This window comes from Onychomys torridus, chromosome 2, assembly GCF_903995425.1.
Source record: "Onychomys torridus chromosome 2, mOncTor1.1, whole genome shotgun sequence".
Classification (NCBI taxonomy): Eukaryota; Metazoa; Chordata; class Mammalia; order Rodentia; family Cricetidae; genus Onychomys; species Onychomys torridus.
Window position 1 is genome coordinate 22,262,899 of NC_050444.1, and position 15,422 is coordinate 22,278,320.

General features: G+C 37.1%; 1 protein-coding gene across 1 annotated transcript in view; it reads left to right on the forward strand.

The window, feature by feature from the left end:
• The window catches only part of LOC118578183 (carbonic anhydrase 1), a 112,077-nt gene that overhangs the window by 22,824 nt on the left and 73,831 nt on the right, over positions 1-15,422 (forward strand). The gene's annotated exons all lie outside the window — the stretch shown is intronic.

Sequence of the window (15,422 nt, forward strand, 5' to 3'; positions counted from 1 at the left end):
AGCACAATTCCCTTGTGAAAAACGTGTAAAATCCCGGGAACAGAGATGAGGAGGAGCCTGTAACTACACGCTGCCTAGTCCCGTTATCCTTCAAGGGATGGGTTTCTGAGGCAGATCGTGCAAGGCTTCACATCCAGTCTAGTGGGTACGTTTGTCCTGTAGGACTCTGAGCACAGCGCTGGATCCCTGGCAGAGCAAGGACTCTGCACCCCAGCCTCACTCAGCAGCAGTCTGGGACTGAGCCACACTGGGAGTTATGCTCCGTTAGTCCCAGGACGCCAAGGATACCCGAAGCTTTAGAAGGGCACTGTCATAAAATGAGTGAGCTACCTAAAAATTTCGTTCTCCAAGACAAATTCAGACACTAGGTAAAAAGGAGAAAAGAGTCTAAGGAATCGGTTTGGGGGGGGGGGGCGTTTCTTTTCTCTCAGCCTTAATGTATTTCATAATACAATAAACCACAAAAAAGGAGACTAAAACTGGAGTATCCCATGTACGCACAGCAAAGATATAATTAGCAATATCTGGTTGCCGTTCACATTAAAGAAATCAGTATAGCAGATGTTTGCAATTCTATGCAGATATTATAAAAATTCTTGTTTGGGCAAGAATATCTTTTTAAAAGACCAGAAAGATACATCTGATTTCAGAAATTAATTGAACAAGATTTGTACATGCATTTTCTTATAACTTCTACTTTCTAAATACCTTTTTCCATTTTACTTTTCCTTGGGAGTTACAAAACCTGAGAAGGAAGTCTCTCACCACGGCAGGCAAAGACAGCTCATCGGCTAGGCATGTGGAATGCCTGACCACACTCAGAACCTGGACGCCAGGGGAGTCAGTCTCCAGGGTATTTTTGTGACCAGGGATCACTTGATCCACACAATAGCACTGTGGAATCAGGAACCCTCAGTTAGTTTGGAAAATCCACGCAAACACAAGGAAACAAATGCCCTTAGCTCTATGCATGGCTGGATTTCTAGCTCACTGTGATAGCTGCTGCTGTGTTTGGGATTAATAGAGGTGATTTAAAGTTATAAGTACATGATTATTGGTGTGAACAAGCCATAATCTCACTCCAGGCCATCAACTGTGATGCTGACTCTTCTCTGACCTGGGTGATCAGGAGATTGATAATTAAATCTCATAGTTACCAATAGTTATTTGATGCTGAGTATTGAGTTAAGACATACAAGGAATTATAAATGCAATCTAAGATTTCATCATGCTACTACTGTTTATGATGAGTGATTCTTTTTAAATACTTCATTTACATTTTAACAATGTACCCAATGACGCTTAAAAAAAGACACTTGTAAAAAATTGTCAAAGTGAAATATCTAACAGAATTAAATACAGTAATTTTGAAAACAATACTTGGATTTTTATCTTATTTTCTTGTAAGAAATTAGTGAAAACTGTAATTTAATATAATTTATAATAAATTGTGTAATTTTAAGGGAGGAGTGGTGGTTCACACCTTTGCTACCACCCTCTGGAGATAAGAAATAAGGTATATCTCTGCAAGTTTGAGGCCAGCTTGGTCTACATAGCGAGTTCAAGGACTGCCAGGCCACAATAATGAGACCCTGCCTAAATAAAGAAAGAAATAAGCAATTATACCTCATTTGAATTCATCTGCAAATATTTTTTTTTAAAAAAATACCTCACCTGCAAATTTATCATCTGCATCTTAACTGAGTTACTCCAGCTGACTTAACTATAAATTTCAAAATTATCTGTCCACAGAGAAAAAGATACTTCTAAATTGCGTTCAGGACTTTTAAGCTTTTGGAGTTGGCTTGGAAAGGAAAACTGTTAAGCATACACCAAAACAAGGAGAAAGATAAAAGAGCCATTAATAATTAACTGCAGATTATCTCCTCCAGTTCTCCCAGCAAAATCATGGGAAAGTTAATGTAGTGGGTAATTTTCTGGATTTTGGCATTTATGTTGCATTGCTAAAAAAGAAAGTCACCAATTAGGATTTGAAGTAATTTAATAATTCAGCTTAAATATTGTAATCAGGAACATGGATTTTCTACTCCTTTTGATTTTCATAGAATAAGCTCTAGGACAGAAATGCAAACATGGACAACACAAATGAAAATTTCAATAAAATTATCTGGCTATGATGGGTTGACTTTGACCTTCCTCATCAGTGTCGGCTGAAGCTTGGCTAGGGTATGCTATAGATAATTGCAGGCTCGGTTCCCAAGTTTGCCGCTAGTGACAGCTGGGTCATTTGGATAAGATCTTATATTTGGCCTCTGTCCTTGGCAAGGCTGGAGGAGAGCAGCCTAACTGGGATATGTCAGGCTGATCATTTTACTTGAAAGTGGGAGCAGGAGTTCCAGGGTAAAGTCCTCTCGGATCCACCCAGTAAGATCTGATCATTAATGTCCACCAATTCAAACCAGTTTCTTCCAAACATAATTGTTATTTTAAAATATAGCAATAGAATATTAAGTGGAGAAAATGGTTGAACTTTATAATATGTTTTCTTAGGATCAAACATGGACCACTAAGACTTACTTTTAATAATTTTATGATGTTTGTTTATAGAATTTAACAGACGGAGTTTTGTTGTTTGATTTGTTTGTTCGTTGACTTCTCAGAAACTTTTAGGTGGCTGTTTGCCTACATTTTTCTTTGGTCTTTGGTAACTCCTATGGGAAATGGAGGAAATAACTCCCACCTTACAAGTTTCTTGTGAGGTTTACACAATATACAAGGCGGCTAACACAGCACACGTAAGAAAGTAGAGCAAGCACTCAGTAAAATTTGTGTCTTTCCTTGTTCGATACATATAAGAGCTCTCCGGAAAGTCATCTACCCTGAATAATCCCCGTTCCTTGTTGACCATAAACAGTGCCTTCCTTGCATGTTGCAAGGTGTAGGTACTAATGTGAAGATATCATTACATGAAAGTGCTATCTTGGGTGAATGAAATAAAAATGGATACTCACAACATTCACTCTCTCCTACAAACTGTCTTGTCTGCTTGGAGTAATCATGCTTTGGCCCTTTTCAGCACAGGAGTCATAGCAAGCCCAATTATGCACATAATGCATTAATCTAACAGAACTCAGTGAAACTCTCAACACTCCAATAATACCTAAAAATCATCTTACGAGGCTAAAAAACTTATGCTACTTGATGATCAGGATTTTTGTTTCCTGTTAATACCTCATGCTTAATGAAATTTCAAGTGTGACATGAATTGCTAAATAGTCTTTTAAGAAAAATCCCAGAGCCACATGTTGATGTAGATGCTAAATGACTGGAGAGACAAAGGAACAAGCTATGTCTTATCTCTAGGACTTCTTAGCCTGAAAAAGCCCTTCTAGCCGAAAGGCCTTTAGCCAAAAGGGGTTCCTCAGCCCCAAAGCCTTTATTCCTGTCTCCTCATGCCTTATACACCTTTCTTTGCTCAGCCATCATTTCCTGGGATTATAGGTGTGTGTGCTTCCCGGTATTGGGAGTAAAGGTGTGTGCCACCACTGCCTGGCCTCTGTGTTTAATCTAGTGGCTTGTTCTGTCCTCTGATCTTCAGGTAAATTTTATTATGGTACACAATATATCACCACATTCAGGTACTTTCAGAAGCACAGTGCACATACTCTTCACCCATCTTTCACTGCATCCATAGAGCCTCCTTTATTCTTTCCATAGGCTTTTATTTTTCCTTGCTCTAGACTTCTTTTTACACACTTTCCTTTGATTTAGCTGCTTCTTCCTTTTTCTATACCATATAGTTTAAAACTGTTTGTATCCGCAATTATATAGACTGTGTCATGTGCATTGAAATGCTAAACTCTTGTCATCTATAAGATCAGTGATGTATTAAACCTGCCTTCTTCTGTTTCCAACTGCCGTTCTAATTCAAGGCAAAGCCACTTGTTGAGCTTGAAATGACTCAATTTTGGAGAAAAGAAAGAATACTATATCCACTGTCATGTACTTTGTTTCCCTGAGAAGAAAAATACAGCAACCTCATTTCTACAGGAGCTAGAAGATTCTCCTGATGATACCCTCTGTAAACCACATCATATAAAGCATTGTGACCCTTGGGTGACTAGATAGATTTCACATTAACATCTGCCAGTCTCTGGGTTCCCAACAGCAAACAGAGTGATGCATTTTACATTTAAAAAGTAACGTATTGTGCTAATTCTTACTCTCATGAATTTAATTGAATAGATGATTAAGGAACAAATTTTTAAAAAAAATTGGCTTTTAAATTGTAAATGCCATTTTGGAAGACACACATGGGTTGGCCCCAAATCTAGAGCTGACCTTCTAAAAGTTTAAGAACAGGCTGCTGCAAAGACTTGGCTCTGGAGGGGCCCTTGGGAGGACAGAATCTGGGTAAAGGAGGACATGAGGCAATGGTGAGCAGTGCACACAGAACAGTTGTTTAGGTGGGTGCCAGACTCACCACAAACAGCCGTCCTCCAGAGAACTAGTTCTGTGCTTTGAAACCTGACCCACTCTCAAGAGGCAGCATTAGTCCATACATAAGCACAGAGCCCCAGGACCAAATGACTTTCCTTTAGGTCACACCTCTTTAAAGTTCCACCACATGTCATCACAACTTTGGGGATCAAACTCCCAGTGCAGGAAGCTTTGGGAAGCAAACTGCATCAAAACATAGCAGCATCTTAGAGATATGAGAACATTTGAGACTATATTTTTTCAACTTCTATGTAACAGGGCACAAGATCATCTTCATCAACCTTTCTAAAATGCCATTTTTCATTGTTTTCTAGAATTCAATACCTATTAATAACAAACAGGACTCTTCCAATTTGAAAAATGCATCATACCACTCTCTTACCTGTTTATTCCAAATAAATAATAAAATTTAAACTCTGCTCTTAAATGTTTTCAATGTTGAGTACTAATGTGAAAAACTTTAATATTGTAAGACTAAAAATAGTTTCTATCAAAAATGTTATGCAATATATCTCCATTTCTTCTTTATTCATTTAAATATAAACTATTATTTTATGCTCTCCCCAAAATAGAATAATTTTATTCAGACTATAACCTAATGCTTTAAAAATACTTTCAATTAGGCCGGGCAGTGGTAGCAGGCCTTTAGTCCCAACACTCAGGAGGCAGAGGCACCTAGATCTCCATGATTCTGAGGCCAGCCTGGTTTACAAAGCAAGTTCAAGACGGCCAGGGCTGTTATACAGGGAAATTGTGACTCTAATAAATAATAAACAAACAAACAAATAAACAAATAAGTAAAGCAATCAATCATGTATTAGTATTCCCAATTAATATTAGCCATGGCTATGAATTATAAGCATTGAAATCTTAGTTACATATTAGTATATAAATTGGTATTTGATTCTTAATTAACTAAACTCATGTAAAATCTTTAAGTGAATTTCCACAAACCAGAGACTTGTTCATTAAAAAATACCACTATAAGAAAAATGCAAACTGGGCTGTGGTGGCACACACCTTTAATCCCAGCACTCGGGAGGCAGAGCCAAGCAGATCTCTATGAGTTCCAGGCCAGCCTGGTCTACAGAGTGAGTTCCAGGACAGACACCAAAACTACACAGGAAGCCTTGTTTCAAAAAAAAAAAAAAAGAATGGGAGAAAGATAGAGAGAAAGAAAGAAAAATGCAACTGTAGAATACAATGGGATTAAGCTATGTAGTCACCAAGGCAACTGTAGCATAAACTTAAATGTACAGGACACATAATTGGGACCAAGAGGATCTGCTATGAGAGCAAACAGCATCTCTGGCCTTTGTTCAGCTTCTTTCAGCTGTCCAGTTCACCACTTCTGACTGATACAGTGTCGGTTTCTTGTGACCTTGAAAGACACTACAAATATGAATAGTTACTGATATGAATTCCTGTAAAACTAAAAGTTTCCAAAGAGGTCTCTATAAATGCCAGTATCTACAGTATGTGTTTTGTTGCATGCTGGAATAAATATTTTCTTGAAGCCAACACAGCATGGGACTAGAATTTGTGATTTTTTGAGTTATAGTTTCATATCTGAATTACCTATACTAGAACTTTTTTGTTTATTTGTTTCGTTTTCATGTATCGTGAATTATGATGACTTTGGAGAACTTACAATTGACAATAAATAATTTTCCCTTATATCAATATATTTCAACCTTGAAATACAATATGAGTTGATGGAAACAGAAGCTGGTTTATATTTTTATAATGTTGACTTACCAGAATGCTCCATTGATAAAGGAGCAGAACTGAGTGAGAAGTACTTCTGTGGCATGCAAAAGTGAATTGCAGTCCTTGGGACAGCCAGACCCAAAGAGACTCAGGACAACAAACACACTATGTCACATTCTATGGAATGTGACAGAGCACATAATTACTGTTAGGTAATATTTACAAATGTCAACAGACGGGACAGTTGGAAAGCATGTCCACATTGCAGAGCTCAGACAGTATGGATCGGACAAATAGAACCTGTAGGATACCGTGGATGGGTCAGGGGGAGGAGGGCTGTGAAGACTAGGGTATCCTGTGCTGGCTGGAAGCAGCTCTGTCCTGATACCTCTCCCCATTAGTCCCTCATTAAACTCTGGGGTTCTGTTGATATAAACCTTAAGGACAGTTTGTTCCACTGGACTATATCAGAGCCTGAGGCCTCAAGAGTGGTAATTCTGATCAAATCAAGGTTTTTTAGCTTTACCTATATAATCATTTATTATTGACCTTAAAGACATCCTTCTTTTCAGAAAGTGCCAGGCACAAAAACCAAACAATTCACAAACAAATTTGCACTCAGACTAACAAAATGAACCTGGCTGGCACTGTTGGCAGAAGTTCATATAAGATTCCTTACTCACAGCCAGACTGATGCACAAGGCGTTTCCAAGATAAACAGGGCTAGACTTCTGTCTGGCAGCATTGTATTGAGACTCACAGTATTGTTCTGGGATAGTCTGTCTTTCAAACAAGGATCAGACATGAAGCTGAGAGGCACAACTGGCCAAATCTTTCATCTTTGGCTTAAGTCAAAGACTTCCCACCTTGATATCTGACTGAGAGAATGAGTGATGGTCATTGTTGACGAGGACTCAGGACTCTGCAGTCAATAACACTGCTTCCTCTACCAGGGTGATGAGAGAAAGAAATGGCCACCTGGCCACTTTCCCCAAGCACAAAGAAGAATTGGCATAATATCAGAACAGGTTTTTTGAAGCCCAGTAGTTCTGATTCAAATGTAATCCCCATGTTTTCTCATTGCTAAAATGATGTGTTACTTAAGCACTTGTGGATTTTTCAAGGTCTCTTATCAAAGGAAATGAAAGAATACCTCTCTTTGGCAGTGAAAAATTAAAACAAAAAATCTGAAATGTAATCATTTGATTATGCTAAAAACACAAAGTACAAATCTATTTTATAAATTTACTGTACTTTGTCTAGAATAAATACCTTTAATTTAGATTTTTCGGTAGACACAGATATCACAAATCTTATCATAAATCCATAATCTCTCTAAAATCACTCTTTATCAAGCAACAAACCCTGTGACATAGGTGACTTACAGTATACTTAATATTGATGAAGATTCTATGGTTATCTAGTCATATCAGATTCGATGGATTCCAAATGCAATATTTTAACAAAATCCAATACATTCAAAAGATATATTTAAAGAATACAATTTAAGGAATTACATTTATTTTCTCATGCATTCAGCACATTTACTCAGTACTCCTATGTATAAGTCTCTGTCCTAGGCACCAGCGATCTAGCAAGGAACAAGAGAAAGTTCCTCTCACTTAGCTTACGGCTTATGTTCTGGTCATGCACTGACAAAAAACAAGCAAACTGATAACCTGTAGTTTGTGATTCATGATAGAATAAAAGGCTAAGCAAGGAAATGATTTATTGGGGAGACCAGAAAGAAGAGATTCCCCTTAAAATATAGTTGTGGAAGGATTCCAGAAGAGATAAAGTCAAATAACTAATGCTTGGAAAGGCATTAGTTATTTGAAGAGTTCAAGGAAGGGCATCCACAGGGGCAGAAACTCCAAGAATATTATGGCTGGAGGGTGTTGATTCAGAAAGAGGCTGGTGTAAGGCAAGCTTAGGGAGCAGGGTGAATACAGGCCATGGAAGCCCTAAAGGTCACACTAAAGAGTACACTTTGATGCACTGGTGATCTAGACGATGTAGCATGGAGGAGAGACACAACCTGATTCACATAATTTGTTACTCACTGTTGCTGAAGAAGGGAATGAGTAGATGCAGAGGCAGAAAGCAAAAAGCAGAAAAAGCACATAATTTGCATTACAAAGGTTTTAACAAAATATTTTCTTTATGTGACTAAGTTAGCAATTTCATAGATCATTAAAAAGGTTGATATGGCCATACAAACAAGAATACAAGAAGCAAAACTCAGTTCAAAATTTCAATATGGATAACTGTAAAATAAGATAATGGAAATGCTGAATGCTGTCTTGGTTTCCTCCACACTGGGAGATGGGGAGTGGGTATCAGTCTGAGATAGTTAACTAGGAGACCACTGAGAGTTCCCTTAGTCATCCTCATCTTATGACTTAGACTAAAATGTATCTCTATGATATAGATCAGAGCACCCAGTGATAGATGGTCAGTTACAAAGCTCCCCAGAGCCTGCCCAGATCAATAACTTCAGCTATAGAGATGCTAGAGTAAGTGTTTATTTGTTCCTGTGTTTGATTTTATTTATGTATTTAGTTGGTTACTTTGAAAATGTAATCAGGAAGACATCAAAACCTTACAATTAAGAAAAAATTAAAAACAGAATTTAAAGAAATTTTAAATTAAAAACAAATTAATTTAAAAAGTTAAAAACAGAATTATTATGTGATCCAGCGACCTGATTGCTCATATAAGTCTAAATGAAATAAAAATAATGTTGTAAAGAGATACTTGCACTCACATGCTCATTTCAGCATTATTCAAAATAAGAATTAACATAAATACTCTTTGATTGATGGATGGAAAAGAAATGTGTATATATGTATACGTATAAGCACACAAATACACACACACAGAGAGAGAGAGAGAGAGAGAGAGAGAGAGAGAGAGAGAGAGAGAGAATTCAAATTATGCAGCCTTTACAAAGGAAGAAAATCTTACCACCTGCAACCACACTAAATGGAGTCAGATTATAACTGTGTTAAGTCAAACAAGCAAGACATTAAAAAAAGAGATACTGTATGATTTCACTTATTTAAAAGAAGCCCCAATATTTAAACCAACAGAAACAGATAAATGCTGAATGGAGGAGGTATGGGATGATGTTGGTTAAAGGCACCAAAGGAAGTAACTGTTAAATGCTATGCTATTGTCTATAATAAGGCGCGCACTGGCTAATTTTAATTTTGTCAACCTGATTCAAGCTAGGGTTATCTAGGAGGAGGGAACCTCATTGAGAAAATGCCTCCATAAGACTGGCCTGTAGGCAAGTTTTGTGGGAACTTTTTTGGTTAATGATTGATGTGGGAGGCCCCTACTCACTGAAGGCAGTGTCACCTGCTGGCAGGTGGTCCTGCATTGTATAAGAAAGTAGGATGTGCAAACCCTGGGGAACAAGCCCGCAAAGCACATTCCTCCATGATCTGTGCTTCATAATCCCTGGCTTCCCTGATGAGGAAAATAAACCCCTTTTATACCAAATTACTTTTGATCAGAACGTTTTGTCACAGAAATAGATAGTAAACTAGGATGGTGTACAATACACAAAGTTGTAGTTTTATAATATACACAGCTGTTATATGTCAAGTAGATTAAATTATCATGAACTAGAGATTTTAAGGGACAAAATAAAATCTTTTAAAAATAAATTCAAGAACTGGTTTAAAATGTTGTAATTAAACTCTTAAAACTGGATTAGTCTGAGCTGTCTTTCAAGAATAAAGATAATATTTTCCCTTTGAATTCTGGGTGGTGTGTGTTCCTTTTGTCCTCGGATAGAGTTAAGCCATAGGGCTATTTATAAACATGTATAATGAACTTAAAAGAGCCTTTATAAACAACTATGAATCACTTAAGTGCTCATCATGAGAATTTAGATAACAAACAGTATAGATTCAAGAAAGGTCAATCCACTAAATATACTTAAGATGAACACTACATATTAAAACGAAAAGGGGCCCCATAATACACACAAAGATAATTAAATTTGTAGTGTTCACTCCCTAGGCTCATCTATTGGAATGCTCGGTCACTAGGAAGTGGTCGTATTTGACACAGATTAGGAGGTAGGGACCTGGAGTAGGAATAGGTGTGATTTTGCTGAAGGAAATTTATCACTGGAGGCAGGCTCTGGAAGGTTTCAAAAGCTCAAACCAGGTCCCAGTGTCTCTCTCTTCCTGCCGCCTGAAGATTCCACATGGAAAATTCTTAAGCTACTTCTCCAGCATCATGTCTGCCTGCATGCCACCATGCTTCCTGCCATGGTGACAATGGACTAAACCTCTGAAACTGTAAGCAAAACCCAATTAAATGCTTTCCTTTATAAGAGTTGGTCAAGCTGGAACAGGGATGGAGTGGGAGAGAAATGAAAGAAACGTCTTGATAGAGAGAGACATCGTGGGGATAGGAAGAAATCTGTTACTAGGGAAGTTCCCAGGAATCCACAAGGATGACCCCAGCTTAGATTACTAGCAATAGTGGAGAGGGTGTCTGAGCTGGCTTACCCTGCTAATCAGATTGGTGAATACCCTGTCATCTTTTGTCCAGTAACTGATGGAAGTAGATGCAGCCAAGCACCAGGCTGAGCTCCAGGAGTCCAGTCAAAGAGAGAGAATAGGGATTCTATAAACAAGAGGCATCAAGATGGGGAAACCTACAGAGACAACCAAAATGAACTAGTGTGAACTCATGAACTTTAGACCAACACCTGTGGAGCCTCCATTGGACTGGACTAGGCCCTCTGCATAAGCAAGATAGTTGTGTAGCTTGATCTGCTTAAGGGGACCCCTGGCAGTGGGATCAGGATCTACCCCTGGTGCATGAGCTAGTTCTTTGGAGCCCATTACCTATGGTGGGACACTTTGTACAGCTTTGATGCAGGCGAGAGGCTTGGACCTACCTCACCTGAATGTATCAGGCTTTGCTGACTTCCTGTGGGAAGCCTTACCATTTTGGAGGAGGGGTTGTTGGGGAGAAAGGCTGGAAGGGGGGACTGGAGGAGGGAAGAAAGGGGGATCTGTGGTTGGTATATAAAATGAATAAAAAATTTCTTAGTTAAGAGTTGCCATGGCCATAGTATCTCTTTACAATTAACTCAACATTTAAAAGATAATGCATGTAACATACTTAGAATTTAATAGACATCCAATAATTACTAGCTAAGAAAAATAGAAAATATAGAAACATACAGTAGATACAATTGCATTCTGGTTAACCCACTCCTAATTAAATGAAAACTTTGTGGAAATAAATCTAGGCCTGATTTTGTTCAGAACCGCATACCCCATATGTTGTTTGATGTCAGACAGTTAAATAACATACAAACAGGAAAAGGAATGAGTGAAGGAAGGTAAGGGTGGACTGAGAGCCTGAGCACGGATGGATGGCCTGAGGAGCTGGCCTGATCTCTCAAACTTGAGAAAAGAAACTGCTCTGTCCCAGACTTTGATGAAAGACTGGAATATGCTAAAAATCTCTGGAGAGTATGTAGAACTAGAGTAGTGTCTCCCAAACTCCTCATGTATAGGTGAAGCACCTATAACATCAGCTACAAGTATAAAGTCAATCCTGGTGTCTACATGCAACCTCCAGTGAGGTCTTTTCCATTGTTGACATCATAGTACAAGCCTAGCAGTACAGATTATTGTAATCTGCTCAGTGTGGCCATAATGTCTCTCTGTCGCAGGATCTTTTGAGTTTTCTGAACTCATGTAGAATGGTTTTCCCCCAAAGCTGTCTGTGCTCAGGTTCTTCTTCAAAATTAGCTTCAGTTTAAACCTAATAAGCTCAGAATGGCCTTCTTGACCCTCCCTTCTAACTGGATGCATTTGTATGATATGTATGATTTATATTTCTAGTTCTTATTATAATCATTCATATTTATAGCATGCAGTGTGATAATTCAATATGAGAATATAGTATAAAAAATCAACCTGCTGTCCTTAAAGTTTTCATCTATTTCAATGTCTCAATTTTTTGACTAGCATATAATAATCGTGCATAATTGTGAGTAGATTATGATATATGAATACATTTTACAATATGTGCTGGTAAATCACAGTAATTATCACTTCCATCTTTTCATCATTATGTTTTTGAATAAGGTCTTTGAACCTATCTGCTCTAGTCATTCATAAATATGTAGTAGGCTGATGTAACTACAGCCAGCACATTATGCTTTATCACAGTATAACTTATTCTGTAACTATGTTCTTAGTCAATGTCCTGCTTTCTTCATTTCTTCCCATATCTCCCAGCTTCTAGTAATTACTACTGTACACTCAGATGGAGTTCTTGGAAAAAACACATATGTAGATTATTCAGAATTTATTTTCCATTTTTTTGGAGCAAATGACAGAATCCTATAGTCTTATAGTTAAACAATATTTCATTTGCATACACTGCATATTATCTATTCATGTGCTGATGGACTTTTAGGTTTGTTATATTGTCAGCTATTGTGACACCTAAAGCAGCACACATGAGAGGGGTGTAGCTGGCTCTGCCATGAAGATACTATATCCTTTGGATACGGCCCAGAGGTAGGATAGCTGGATCATGTGTAGACCTGCCTCTTATTTCTCAAGAGCCTCATATCTATATATCTATGTTATTTACTTCATTTCTTAAAATCTATAGTTAGTGCATTTGTCCACCTCACTGAATGAATGAAGGAATGAATTTATTTCTAGTTTCATGGTTCTGAAGTTATTGTGTTCAATATAAGGTCTAGTAACCTTTTGTTTAAAAATCCCTGAAGAAAGTAGGACTAGAGGAATCATACTTCAAAATATGAAAGGCTACACATAAGAAACCTATATCCAATGTTATACTAAGAGTGACTCAAAGTACTTCAGGAATAAGACAAGAGGGCCAACTCTTTCTACACTTCCTCATTATAGTACTTCAAGTCTTCGTTTGACCAATAAGACAAAATGAGAAAATAAAAGGAATAGAAATTGAAAATAAGTAAAAGATTCTCATTTGCAGATGATATGATCCTATACATAAGACACCCCTTAAAGACTTCATCAGAACGATTAGAACTGATAAACACTTGCAGCAAGGTGGCAGTATTCAAATCATCACCCCCAAATCAGTAGCCTTCCTATATACCAATAACAAACACACTTGAGGGAAAAAAATTTAAATGCTATTTATAATAGCTTAAAAAAATACCTTGGAACATACATTTTTAAGGAAGAAAAAGACCCCCTACACTAAAAATTGGAAAACACTTAAGAAGTAAACTGAAGAACACACTAGAAGATGGAAATACAACCAATGCTCATGGACTAACAAGATCAATACTGTGAAATAGGAAATAGTAACCAAAACAGTCTATAGGTTCAATGCAAGCCCCGTCAAAATTCCAATGACATTCTTCACAGAAAGAGAAAACAAAATCCTAAAATTTGAAGCACAGTAGACCCCAAATATCCAGTCCTGAGCACAAGGAACAGTGCTACACGTATCACCATACTTTATTTCAAACTACACTAGAGAGTAATAGGAACAAAACAGCAGGATCCTGGCATAGAAACAGGCGCACAGGTCAATGAAGTAGAGTAGAGGATTCATAATTCACCCTACACAGCTATAGTCTCCTGATTTTTTCTACAAAATGCCAAAATAATACATGGAAAAAAGACAGATCAACAAGTGATAATGAAAAACTGGATATTTTCATGTACAAGAGTAAATGAAGTCTTCATCTCTAACCCTGATTAGAAAATAATTCCAAATGAAGTAAAGATCTGAACATAAGACCTGGAACTCTGAAACTATTAGAGAAAAAAGGAGAAAAAATTTTCAAGACAAGGACAAGGTTGGACAAGGACTTTTTGTAAATTTCTTTAATTGTTCAGGGAACAATGCCAGAAATTGATGAATAAGATTGCATGAAATAAGAAAGCTTCTATACCGTAAATGAAATAATCTAATGAAGAGGTAGCCTACAGAATGGGAGAAAATATTTTGTAACTAATAGAAAACTAACATCTAGAATACACAAAGAACTCAAAAATCTGAATGCCAAGAAATCAAACAATCTAGCCACCATATGGACTAATAAAATGAACAGATTATTATCAAAATATGGCCAATAAAAATACAAAATCTTTAGCATCACTAGTCATAGGGAAGTGTAAATTAAAACTATACTGAGATTTATCTCTTCAAAATCAGAATGACATTCATTAATAAAAAATAAGTAACAAGTGCTTGTGAGGATGTGGAGAAAAAGGAAACCTATGGTGTTGATGGAAATGTAAATTTCTAGTCACTATGAAATCAGAATGGGGATTCCTTAAAAAGCTTAAAAAGAATTTACTATATAACCCAGCTACCACTCCTGTGTATGTACCTGATGTACTACATGTGAACATATTGCAGAGATTTTTGCACATAGTGTTTATTGCAACATTATTCACAATGAGGTAAGTTATAAAGTCAACTTCAGTGTCCATAAACAGAAAAGTTAATAAAGAAAACATGTAGTATGTATATAATATAATTTCTTTTTTGCTGTTGTTGTTTTTCAAGACAGGCTATATAATATAATTTCTTTCAGTCAAAAAGAATAAAATTATGTCACTTGGAGGAAAATTAAGGCAAGCAGAAATGATCAGATCAAATGAAGTTAGAATGAGCAAATATAGCATGTTCTCTCACACTTGTGGAGTTTTTATTTTATATAGTTACACAAAGTCCTGCATGTATGTGTGAAAGGAATGTAGACAAGAAGTTGCCTAGAAAAGCAAAGGGAACTAACAGGAGGGGGTGTGAGAGAAAGGGGAGATGAGGGGAGCATAGGGGAGGAATATGGTAAAAATACTTTAAATATTGTATGAAAATATTCTCATAAAACCCAGTAAATGTACACTAATTAAGGAGAAAGGAATGTACGGAAGATGCTGCCACTTTTCTCCTCTAACAGTGGCCTACAATTTGTGTTGGAGCCTAGAAATTTAAACTAAACACATATTTTCAAGTCTATCAGGAAACATTGGTCAGTTACTCAACTGCTAGGAACAAGAAAATAAAACCACACACACTGCAGAAAGTTAAATGCCTGACATACCAGTAAATACAGTAATTTCCATCCTCTCTTCATTCCATGCTCTGCTAGGCTTCTGCTAGCACGGCATGCATATTGAAGTCCCAATTCAGGAATGAAAATCTGAAACCAAGCTATCTACTTTTGTGTACTCTGGCACTCTCTTTCT